This window comes from Lepidochelys kempii, chromosome 8 (assembly GCF_965140285.1).
Source record: "Lepidochelys kempii isolate rLepKem1 chromosome 8, rLepKem1.hap1, whole genome shotgun sequence".
Taxonomy (NCBI): Eukaryota; Metazoa; Chordata; order Testudines; family Cheloniidae; genus Lepidochelys; species Lepidochelys kempii.
The window spans coordinates 83,346,602-83,360,001 of record NC_136387.1 but is presented as its reverse complement, the minus strand read 5'-3'; the positions used below and the strand labels follow the sequence as shown (position 1 = coordinate 83,360,001).

Sequence of the window (13,400 nt, the reverse complement as noted above, 5' to 3'; positions counted from 1 at the left end):
GTAGTGTTGTACACTTATCTGTAACAGTTTAGCAAAGCATTTTACTGAAACAAAAATGGTCTTGACTGATATTTAAGTAGTTAAATACAAAGCACACCAATAAAACAGAAAATTCAGGCATTCCTTTAATATGAAATCCTTATTCTAGCAGTTTGCTCATAAAAATGGCAACAAATCATGGTGACATAAGGCAAGCTCCTGAGCTTCCCAATAGCTACATGTGACAACCAGAATTGCTCACAAGGGTAAAAACAGAAAGACAAAAGACATGACTTTTTATTTCCTACCTCAAAATAAACTTCCCCACACCTCACCCCACCCCATGACAAATGATTCCATTATTAAGTGTTAACTTGTTACTCTACCACAGGTGGAGAAGAATGATTGAGATACTCATCTACAGAAACCGAGAATTTCATAGCAGCTTCAGATGAAAATACTACAGTGCAATTATTCACAAAGATCAACCAAGAGAGAACTAAACAGACTCAAAATGAACATATACAAGAAAACACCTAGTATAAGAATAAACAAGTCCAAACCAAAAATTAGTCCCCTCCACAACATCTGCCAAGCTGTACTCAACATCATCCTGCTTTTCCAGAATGTAAAATTACTTAGGAGAGTATCTATTAACATATTTCCCCACAAGCTGCTTTCCATAAGTCAACCCGGTGATGAAATTATATGTTATTGTAATATGAACCTTTAAAAAAAATTCAGAGAACTACTTTTTAGTAGCTTTTTATTAATGTTATAGTTGTCATTGTTTGGAATATCCTAATAGGAGCTGGCTAATAAAATTTCTCTCTATTGCCTGTGTCCTTTACACATTCATCAGGTTAGTTCCAGTATTTCTAGAAAAGATAAAATTAACATGCATCTCATTTACTGTTTCTGAAACAGAATACATATATTGTAAACAATGCTTTAAGAACATGTTAAATAAATGACAAAACAAGTCCAAGTGGGGGGGGGGGGGGCGGAGAGACTCACAACATTGTTTTCTGTTGTTCCTGTAAAGACCTAGCCTATTTTATTTCATTTAGGTTTCCGAGTTGTGTAATGGTGGATGTACCTACATATATATGACTCCAGTCCTGCAAACAAGGAAGTTTGAGAACTTTTGCATATAAATATTTCTGATATGTATACATGTAGGTCATGTCTACACTACAGCTAATACCGCTGCACAGCTATGGCACAGTGCAACCCTGAGCAACGGAGCTATGCAGATCTAATTTTTGAGTGTAGAGCATGCTGTAATATTATAATTTTATATAGTTTAAGCCAGGGGTTCCTAAACTTTTTGCAGGTACAATCCCATTTTAATGAAGAAAAGGTCCTGCCGGGACCCCAGACAGCATGGAGGACGCTACTTTATAAAGCAAAGTGTCGTCCCCCATGCATTACGACCTCGCATGCACCACATATGTGAGGTCATGCTGTGCAGTGCAAAATGGGATCTGCGTGCACTAGGGATTGCCGCGCCCTCATCTGCTGATGGCACAACGCCGTTTGGGAACTCCTGGTTTAGGCCCAACAATGTAACCTGACTTGCATTAAACCCAGAGAAAACCTTAAAAACAAAAATTATCTTCTATTTCAACAAATTCCTGTTTTCTATTGATCTTTCACTTAAAGCAAGTTTAACACAATGAAGCGTCAAGTACAAGTGTGAATGATCAGATCCAACTCCAACTAAAGTGAATGTGAGGGTATTTCCTCACTAGCAACGTTAAAGCACTGCTGCTGTGTAGTCGCAGGGAGTAACTACCAGCGCAGGGAGAGCGCGGCTACAAGCAACGGTGCACTGTCTACCCTGCCACTTTACAGTGCTGAAACTTGCAGCACTCAGGGCTGTGTTTTTTCACACCTCTAAGTGAGAAAGTAGCAGCGCTGTAAAGTGGCAGTGTAGATAAGGCCTTGGTCTCTCCGCTGACTAGAATGGGAATTGGATCAGACCTTAAAGGCACAGATCAAAGCAGGGCCTCCATGTGCCAGGTACAAAACAGGCACCTCATGCCACCAGATCCTTGTGCTTTGCTCATTTGAAAGTTGTGAATTTTCCAATGTTAAATGGTCCTCATACCAGAAGATAATTGTTCCCCCCCCTCCCTTTTTTTTTTTTTTAAGAGAACAAAAAATGCAGTAACTGAAAACAAGGAAAGAAGACAAGAAACCTAGGTTCAGGTCTGCAGCCTCTGCAAGAAAAACACAGGGCTTACTGAAAATAAGGTACAAGATTTCTTCTATTGCGGGGGAGGGGGGAAGGAGGCAAAGAGTTGACATTTGTCTGTATACACCTGAAAACCAAAAAAACCCAAAATACTAATTAAACAAGCAATTAATAGGGTGCAACTGTTGGAACAGCACTCCAGTTTCCTCTAAACCAACAAGAAAATGTTAAAAACTTACATTTTTGTTATTTTGCTGTTTTATTGGGGGTGGGGGGAGGAAGATAAGATGACTCATAAAAGTTCCTACCTTTTCTGAACACAGTGACTACATTTCATGGGATATTTACATGCAGTATCTTATCATCAAAGATATACAATTTAACATATTAAGTCTTGAGAATTTGTCCAAGAGACTGAGGTGATTCAAGCGGTTAAGGGCCTAATCCAGTGACCATGGAAGTCAATGGTAAAACTCCCACTGATTCCATGGGCATTGGATCAGGTCCTAATACTCTAGCCTTTCACCTAGCTTCCTAAATTCACATCACAATCACCACACAACTCTGCACAACGAGCAGTGTCTGTCTGAGACAAGCCTTGGATCTGAGTGAAAGATGTGTCACTGGTCAGGATTAAGGTACATTAGCAGAACTGTGTAAATAATCAGGGGGTAGCCATGTTAGTCTGTATCCACAAAAACAAGCAGTCCGGTGGACTCCTTGTTGTTTTTGTGTAAAAAATAGCACAGGGCCTGACACCATTATTTGTGGCTCGAACCAGTACTAGTAATCCTTCACTTTCATAACTACACACAACAAAAGTTTGCAGAACCAAGGTTAAAAATATAGTTAATTATATAAATATAGTCAATACATAAATTTAGTAAATAAATTATATAAATATAGTCAATTACATAAGATTTTAAATAAACTTCTGCCTTCTTATTTCTTAATAAAAACATGGGGTATCTTAAACTGTTTTCCCCAGACTGTGTTTAAACAACAGTTTTTCAAAAAGAATCCAAGATAAAACAATCACCGAGTTCAATCGCACTGTTTAATGTTTTAGGAAAAACAGTTATTTAAATGATTTTAAGTAGTGCATCATTTTTCACAAGGACTAATGTTTTTCTAATATCAGTCTATGAGACAGGGCATGCACATATAAAATAGAAGGGTCATCAGCTTATTATGGCCTTAATATACACAGTTGTGGGTGGGACTAGAGGAAATTACGTTCCTGAAGAAACAAGAAAATTCAGATCTGTGTAACTATTTCTCCCTATCTTGTGGTCTGATCAGCTGAGTAAGACACTTTAGGAATTGCAAGTTCACTGGTTCATAAATTATCTCCCTTTGCTCTTGATAAAAATCAGAAACGTAAGAAGTATTCAGAAGTATTACATGCAATGTGTATCTGCAGTTACTGTAGCTATATCCTCAGGCCAAACCCAACTTGCTGAGCAAACTATTCAGATAAATAGGATTTCCCAGTAATGTTTTTAGCTTCTGCTAAAGGTATTTATTTCTATTTGGAGATTACAACATTCATCAAGGGATATTGTCATATAATTTAGCTTCCAAATTTAAATTTTGTGTAATTAAATGAAAAGATTCACAAAATAAGTATCTCATTACATTTTTGAAAATACAGAAACCAGCTTTTCACCCTGATTTTTCTTACGGCCGCAGGACTGTAGAATCACATTAATACATGAAGATCAGAGCTGTCATTTTAAAAGTAAGTAAGTTTATAAGTCTCATGGTTGCAAAGTGCAGCTTGAAAATGTGAACACTAAAAGTTGAAAAAGTAGGAGACAAAAACACTTTTTTTTTTAAAAATCATGTTTTTTGGGAGCCTGGCTCATGCTTCTTTTTTTTTAAGATTTTTGTGGCTGGAAATACAAGTGTTAGTACTACAGGTCTCTTTTTAACAAATATAAAATAAATGTTTAACTTGACAATACACCTACTGATAGCAGGAGTACTGAAATTGAAGGTCCTACACACCTGTTTAAAGCAATTTAGACAGAATATAAATTGATATTTAAAACTCCATGAAACTCACAATGGAAGATCAGTACTTTTTCAGCACAACTACTCTAATAACATAGTAAAATATTTCTCAAAATATTAACATCGTTGCCAAGTGAACCTAATCTAAATCAATTGTATTATTTTCCTATAATTAAAAAGTGATTAAGTAAGCACTTTACTCTTGGCCCAGTACAGATTAAATGACGAAATCTAGAATGAGTATTATTAGGTTACTTACAGATCTTAAAATTAAATATAAAATAACATTGTCAAGTCCTTTCGGCCTGAAATTAATTAAATTGTACTTTAAAAATAACATTCTAGTAAAAAATGTCATCCTTGTTCTGATAGTGTTTTATTGCATATAATTAATGCCCTCTCCATCCCCTATGCTAAATAAATAAAATGAAAATTAAGAAGTGGAAATTGTCTTTTTTCCTAGAAATGAACTAAACTGGGATTAGATCCCCCCCTCCCCCAAGCTTTTTGGGGAAATGCAGAATGTGTGATTTTTGCTTACTTGTTCAGTCCAGTATATACCATATTGAGACACATTTACGTACCATTATGTGGAACTCTTCAGAGAGTGCAAGTGCAAAGCATGAAACAGTTCTCAAGGGCTGACTGTCCTGCTGGGCTTTCATTGCTCTTTCCTTGTCTCCCCTTATCTTGTTTCTATTACTTCTGTCTATCTCCAAATTCCAAGCCACCCTCCCCACCCCTGCCACCTCTTTCCCTTCTAAAGCTCCTTGTGGATGCTATACAGTACTGTATATGGCTGATATGGCATCATTGACATTCTCTTATCAAGGGCAGTGACTCTGGGAAATGTGCAGGCCTTTTTAGATTTTAGGTGCATCATATTCCTGTCCTTTGCCACTGGTGAAGAAGTCTTGCAGCCATACATTCCAGTCCGGTCAGCGCTGTAACACCCCATAGCACTTCTGTGGTTGACATATGTAACAGCTCTAGGGCTCTTGCTCTTTTGCCTTGGCTGAGGTACTTTGCCCTACCAGCAAATCGAATCCAAGCATTCGATTACAGAAGCACTTGCAGCCGCTGGCATTGCTACACAGCAGCAGCTCCTGGGTGCCTTCGCAGCAGACGGTGCAGTAGGACTGCTAGCCGTACTCATCCATGGTGTATGGCTCCACCACTTCCGCTGCAACTCTGCTCTCCTGCTACTCTGCAGCAGACGGTGCAGTAGGACTGGTAGCCGTCCTCATCTTGTAGCTTGGCTAGGGGTTCTGGGAACGTCTTCCCTGCTCGGCTCCTACCAACCTCCAGGACATGGTGTACGGCTCCACTGCTTCTGCTGCAATTCTGCTCTCCTGCGAGCTGGAGGCTTCTGCCTCAGGCTGCTCTCCCACCCGGCAGTACCATGTGGTTGCATCTACCCCTTGCTCCCATGGCTCATGAAGCCTGGACAGGAGTAAGGAGCAGTTCAACTATAGGCTGAGCAAGTGCAGAATGGTGGTAGAATGTGCCTTTGGATGCTTAAAAGCTCGCTGGCGCTGTTGGTCAGACCTCAGCGCAACCAACGTTCTCATTGTTACTGCTGCTTGCTGTGTGCTCCATAATATCTGTGAGAGTAAGGGGGAGATGTTTCTGGCGGGGTGAGAGGTTGAGGCAAATCTCCTGGCGTCCGATTTTAAGCAGCCAGACACCAGGGCAATTAGAAGAGCACAGCAAAGTGCGCTGTGCATCAGAGAGGCTTTGAAAACCAGTTTAATGACTGGTCAGGCTACGGTGTGACAGCTATGTGTGTTTTTCCTTGATGCAAACCCGCCCCCTTTGTTGATTTTAATTCCCTGTAAGCCAACCACCCTCCCCCCTTCAAAATAAAGTAACTATTGTTTTGAAACCATGCATTCTTTCTTTATTAATTAAAAAAAAAAAAAAAAAAAAAGAGATAACTGACAAGGTAGCCCGGGTGGGGTGGGGGAGGAACCACACTAAAAATGAAACTGTTTGAATGACAGCCTTCTGTTGCTTGGGCCATCCTCTGGAGTGGAATGGTTGGGTGCCCAAAGTCTCCCCACCCTGCGTTCTTGGGTGTCTGGGTGAGGAGGCTATGGAACAAGGGGAGGAGGTTATACAGTGGATGTAGCGGGGGTCTGTGCTCTTGTTGGCTTTCCTGCAGCTCCAACAGACGCTTCATCATGTCTGCACTACCCCAAATTCGACCCAGCAAGGTCAATTTTAGCGCTACTCCCCTCATCGGGGAGGAGTACAGAAGTCAATTTTAAGAGCCCTTTAGGTCGACGGAACAGGGTTGGTTGTATGGATGCAGTCATTTTTAAATCTACCTAATGCAGCTAAATTCGACCTAACCCCATAGTGTAGACCAGGACGCAGACACAATTAGATACTACACTGACTTAACTCAAGTTACAGACTTAATCTTAACAACAAACATCTCTAAAATCATTCAATTATTAGCACTTCTGAAAAAATTAATGCACAGTGCTCTCCACAGGAACTCTTTCAGTCTGTGAAATTAAGATTTGTTTAAATCTACAAATGCAGTATTACAGGTTTCAGAGTAGCAGCCGTGTTAGTCTGTATTCGCAAAAAGAAAAGGAGGACTTGTGGCACCTTAGAGACTAACCAATTTATTAGAGCATAAGCTTTCGTGAGCTGTAGCTCACGAAAGCTTATGCTCTAATAAATTGGTTAGTCTCTAAAATGCAGTATTAGAACACTAATGACAGACAAAATACACAGTAGTTTGTAGAAAGCCTTCCAAATAAGAGGTTACTAAACTATCTGATCATCTAAATAGGTAGGGTTCTCTGTGATCTTTAAGATGAAATAAAAGGCTTTCCTGAGACTATACTTTTAAAAATAAAATAGGTTTTAAAAGACAGATATAAACTGACAAGAATCCCCTACTCAAGTGTTCTGCTGTAATGTTTGTTGCACCATTTTTAGATTGTCCCACAATGTAAGCACTACACTGTGCTCTCGATTTCTGAGATGCTGCCATATGGGGCGCAGGGGAGCAGGGTTGCTTAATATGATGCTACCTTTTTTTTTTGACAAATTTCTTTGGGAAATCATGTTCTTTTTTTGCCCACAACAAATCCTCAAAGTAGTGCATCTAGTCATTTCTGAGATGCAAGATCCATTTGTTTTTTGCTGTGGTCATTTTTTTTTTATTACTTGTCCTGTGCTAATTATATTTCTGTCCTTAGGTATCCAGTAATGGATCACATATTTCATCTTTATTGAGTTGGGAAATGACAATGGCTTATCATAAGGACTGTGGTCTCTGACATACTGGCTTCCACTTGCTTTACGAACAGAATATGTTTCTTGCATTTATTTTTCTTTTTAAAAAAACAGAATAATAATAATAATAATAATAATAAAGAACCACTTATATGCAAACTTCTTCACAGATAATGTGATGTCATCAGGGTCTTTAAAGGAATGGATTTCTCTCCATCACATCACCAGTCTTATACTGTGCTACCACTGGATTTCTTGGGTCACAGTTAGTGCCAACAACTTTACCTATAGCTTCTCAAGGCCTCAAATGTTGCTTTCAAAACTTAATAGTTCCATGTGACTGAATGTTTCAATGAATTGGTGATGGGACATCAAGTTTTTCACTGATAGGTCACCAGTCCAAATCCATTCTAAAGCAGGAAATGAAAAAACACCCACTGTAGCTAATCAGTAATTTATTAAATGAGTTTTGTGCTTCAATTTTGTTCTGACACATTTCTATGCCACAAAAACCACCAAAAGTAGCAGACTTGTTACTTGTTCATAATATTAGCAGAGGTGTCAAATTCACTGGATGTGCATGAAGGATGCCATACCCTCTTCTCTTTAAAAATTAATCCCCCCAAAAGGTTTGGGTTTATGTACATAGGGTGGACTGTGGAGAAGTACATGCTCTTGTCTCCACTGTAAATAGAGAACTTCCATCACCAGAGTTGTCAGTTGCACACTAAATTCACACACAAAATGTAAGGAAAAAATCCGAAACCATTATGGACCCATAATTTGGCAGTTTTCCTTGATCTGATACATTGGCCTCTCCATTTTCACCTTCATTTCTTGTTTTAGGTTGGAGATCTGGAGTGAACAGTATCAATTCTGCTCTTCTCTCAAGTAAAACAAATTAGGCTTGTGATACCAGCAGGAGATAATGAACTGAGTTTTGTCAACACCATGTGACAACACAACTGATTACAATGCCACAATATATTCAACCTTCTTGTATTTGCTTATTTAATCACTCAATGGAAATTGCTAGAGCTTTGGACTCTTACAATTTCACACTATATTACCAACTCTGTCTTTTAGGATTTATCAAGTCTATCCAGCAGACACATGTATAAGCAAATTATACTTATTTGGGTTTGGCATCGATTTCATATGTATTGGAAACGTTTGCATTACCATGACAGTAATAATTTTTTCTCTTACCATTTGAAAGTGGAGTTATCTCCTGGTCTTAGAACCCTTATTCAAATGCAGTTTTCTCCTTGGGCTAATTCTAGGCAATAATTTTTGAAATAAGCAGATAGTTTATGAAATTATTTTGCTTTATATGTAGGCTTGGCAGAATTCAATTTTTATTTTTTATAATTTTTATGGATAATATTGATGTTTATTTGTAAGTATTTTTTCAAGTTAAATGTTCACAGTGGTGGAAAATTATGGAAGGGATCAGGGGGTCAGCCAATAATTATTTAATAACAGTACATGCTGAGATTCCAAAAGTTAAAGCTTTATAAACTTTAAAACATAAATTGTGCCAAAATATACAAAGTAAATATCCTTAATTCAAACTCTAATATGTTCTCAAGCAGCATTTTCTTACTTTGCCTATCTGTATACGTTGATTATTATTTATGGAAATATTTCTCTTTGGTTTGTGTCTGTACAGTAAAATTGACATTTACCAACATTTATTGATACAAAAATATCCTTCCTAGCCTATTTATATGGCTAGCACAAAATAAAGCTGACAACTGTTATAAAGGTATTGTTACAGAATGCTTTCATTACTTTGGAATTTTATATTTAATAAAAATGAATGTACTGAGTTCACTGCTATTTATTGTTTGTGCACTTTTCAGAACAAGAGCGGTCCTGTCAGCTGTCTGTGGATCTAGAACAGTGGTGGGTAACCTGTGGCCCGCACTTCCCGCAGCTCCCATTGGCTGGGAACGGCGAACCAAGGCCACCGGGAGCTGTGGGCAGCTATGCAAATGTAAACAAACTATCTGGCGGTCCACCAGCGGATTACCCTGATGGGCCACGTGCAATCCGCTGGCCGCAGGTTGCCCACCAATGAACTAGAACATCCCATGGCACCTTTCATAAGACAAAGGTTTTGGTCTTGTGACCCTGGTAACAAAAATATTTCTTCTCTTCCTTATCTAATGTTGTGCACTGTTGGTTGCCACTTTCCATCCCAAAAAGTGACTGCATTTCAGTGGTAGTTTGCATATATATATATATATATATATATACACACACACACATACACACACACATATATATAAAAAAGAGCAATTATGGTCATAGATCAATTTTGGAGATCTCTGGTGCTAAACAAACATAGTTTTCAGTTTTACAAGACTTGAAATACCAATTCTGCCATTTCTTGCTATTGTGCGCTTAGATAAATTATTTTAAGCGAAAGAGCAATATCAGTTTGTCAAGCATTAGACTAAACCATTGTTTTACTGCCATCTACTGGCATTCAAACAACTCAAGAAAAGTCTTATATTTAGTCATCACCACAGATTGGGGCAGGGGGGCGGAGAGGAGTGGTTTTTCCCCACCTGCTAGAACAGTGATTCAGAAGAAATCTCATTAGATCCTGGGCTAAGTAAAGATTAGTATATTACTTACTTTATATTACTAGATTGTAAATTACTGCAGAAAAAAATTAAAAAATTAAATGCATTTAGAATTTAAAATTTAACCAACAGCAAATAATATGATATTGGCTTTCCGCAGAAATCGATTAATCAGATCAAATATTTTCTCTCCTGAGCAAGCTGTATTTTTTTCAGCTCAGATTCATTCAGTTGGCACTGCTAGATTTCAGGCTTGAAATCTTTTTTCACTGACTGTCATGATACAGCAAATGTGACACCATGGCAGTGAGCACAAAGTATTCTGAGGCACATCTGAGACTAAAAAACAAGGAATATATTGGGGTAAGAAAACTGGGAGTCAGAGACAGATGTAGATCCAAGTCAGGGACTGATGGATAATATAAATAGGGAAGGAGAAGAAAAGGGTGTCTTGTTCTTGGTCTCCATTTAAAACAAACAAACAAACAAACAAACAAAAAAGCTTATTAATTTTACATCAACTAGAGTTAGGGCTAGTCTACACAGGGACACTCAGAAAACTTAATCTGAATTAACTAAAAATGTGAATTTAGAGTGGATTAGTTAAACAGCATTAAATCCCTGTGTGAATGCTTTTCATTCATAATTAAAGTGTCCTTAACTCAGTTTAGCTTCATTCACTTCGCAAGGCTACGTTTACACTGTGCCGCAGTGTGGACTATAGGAGTGCAAACTGCAGATCGTACCAAAGAGGACTATTGTTAACACACACTGGGTACCTTTTAGTTTGCGTCAGCAGTGTCCTTAGGGGGCAGTTAGAGGTCAACACTTTGGTACACTGCAATTCACACCCCCTTAGTCTACATGGCACTGCACTGACGACATAACCCACGTGATTTAAACTAAACCAAGTTAAGGACACTTTAATTCTGCAAAAGTGCATTCACATAGGGATTTAATGTGGTTTAACTAATCTGCTTTAAATTCACACTTTTAGTTAATTTGAATTAACTTTCCTGAATTTCCCTATGTAACAAGCCTTTAGATTTAAAAATTATTGCACCTAGCACTGGGCACTTGACCTGTCCAAAACTAATTGGTCAATTGACTCATCAAATATTGTCAAATAATATAAAAAATGGTTAAATACCTGAAAGTACCAATTTATTTGAACAGTAACAACAGTAACAAAAGAGAGTAAGGCTTTATTATCTCTAATAGGCTTAGACTTGGACAGATACTTATGCCTAATTACAAAAACCAAGTTACTTAGATGAGTTATTTTAACTCAGAAAAATGTGAAACAATTAAATAAAATCCTGAAAGACTAAAGGAACTACGTAGGCTGCTGCCTGCATCAGGGCATTCAGGCTCAAATATCTGACAACATGTGACCATGATCAAATAATAGGTGGTCAACTGACTGGCTTGCCAAGCCTACATCTGGGATTGAAAAAAGTGACATCTGGTGGGTAAGAATGCTTGAATCCCACAACCAGGGACATGAAAAATCTACTGTTGGGTTGTTTTTGAAACTCATTGTGCAGTAGTTTTATAACTATTCACTTCATTCGATACAGAATGTGTTCTATTGTCCTCTGAAAGTCCTTATAATTCCCTGTTGCTGCTAATTTCCAATATATAATGAAAAAAGAGACCAGGTGGATGAGGTAATATCTTTCACTGGGACATCTTATGTTGGAGAGAGAGAGAGAGAGAGAGAGAGAGAGAGAGACCGTGTGTCTCGACAGCTTGTCTCTCTCACCAACAGAAGTTGGTCTAATAAAAGATATTACCTCATCCACCTTGTCTCTCTAATATCCTGGGACTGACACGGCTACAACTACATTGAATACAACAATGAAAAAAGAAACACTTAACGCTTATGGAGTGCTTTCCATCTTCAAGGTGCTGCTCATATGTTAATCTTCCCCAAAACCTATAAGGTAGGTAAATCCTGCTTTGTAAATAATGTCAGAGTTATTTTTTTTTCATTTGTCAGCTTGCCGATTGTCTCCAAAAATGTTCTTAAGTTCCTACCTTGACCCAGAACCATAATATTTACTAGTTTACTAGCTTTAATGGTTTATTTTCTTGATGCCTCCCTCTTAAAAGAGAGCTGTTCACCATATTCAGTAATAGGAAATGTAACAATATAAAGCATAATAAATCCCTCTCCACAAGTACTTCCTGTGATGGGTTGGATCACAGAAACACCCTTGGGGCTGCCTCCTGATGTGCTAAGACTACTTCTGCCCCTGCTTTCCCTGCCAGTTTGGGACTCCAGCACCCTGTCTTGTGGAGCCAGACACGCCAGTCTGCTCCACACAGACCCAGGGTCTGAACCACATGCCCCAAAGCTGCAGACTTAACTGAAAGCAGCTTAAGGAATGTTCCTGTCTTTAACACTCAGATGCCCAACTCCCAATGGGGTCCAAACCTCAAATAAATCCGTTTTACCCTATATAAAGCTTATACAGGGAAAACTCAAATTGTTCGCCCTCTAGAACACTGATAGAGAGATATGCACAGCTGTTCCCTCCCCCCACCTCCCGGTATTAATACATACTCTGGGTTAATTAATAAGTAAAAAATGATTTTATTAAATACAGAAAGTAGGATTTAAGTGGTTCCAAGTAGTAACAGACAGAACAAAGTGAATTACCAAGCAAAATAAAATAAAACATGCAAGTCTGAGCCTAGTACAGTAATAAAACTGAATACAGATAAAAATCTCACCCTCAGAGATATTTCAATAAGTTTCTTTCACAGACTGGATGCCTTCTTAGTCTGGGCACAATCCTTTCCCCTGGTACAGCTCTTGTTCCAGCTCAGGTGGTAGATAGGGAGATTTCTCATGATGGCTCCCCATTTGTTCTGTTCCACCCACTTATATATATATCTTTTGCATAAGGCAGGAATCCTTTGTCCCTCTGGGTTCCCTCCCCTCTTCTCAATGCAAAAGCACCAGGTTAAAGATGAATTCCAGTTCAGGTGACATGATCACATGTCAGTGTAAGACTTCATTACCCACTTGCCAGCACACACATATACAGGAAGACTTACAAGTAAAACAGAGCCATCTACAGTCCTGGTTAATGGGAGCCATCAAGATTCCAGACCACCATTAGTGGCCCACACTTTGCATAACTACAATAGGATCTCAGAGTTATAGTTCATATTTCTAGTTTCAGATACAAGAGTCATACATTTATACAAATAGGATGACCACACTTTATAAGCTTTGTAATGATACCTTACAAGAGACCTTTTGCATGGAGCATATTCCAGTTATATTATATTCACACTCATCAGCATATTTTTATAAAATCATATAGAGTGCAACGTCACACTTC

At 38.4% G+C, this 13,400-nt stretch overlaps 1 protein-coding gene across 2 annotated transcripts in view; it reads right to left on the bottom strand.

The window, feature by feature from the left end:
- ZZZ3 (zinc finger ZZ-type containing 3) overlaps positions 1-13,400 on the bottom strand; it is a 67,701-nt gene that overhangs the window by 31,870 nt on the left and 22,431 nt on the right. The window lies entirely within an intron of this gene.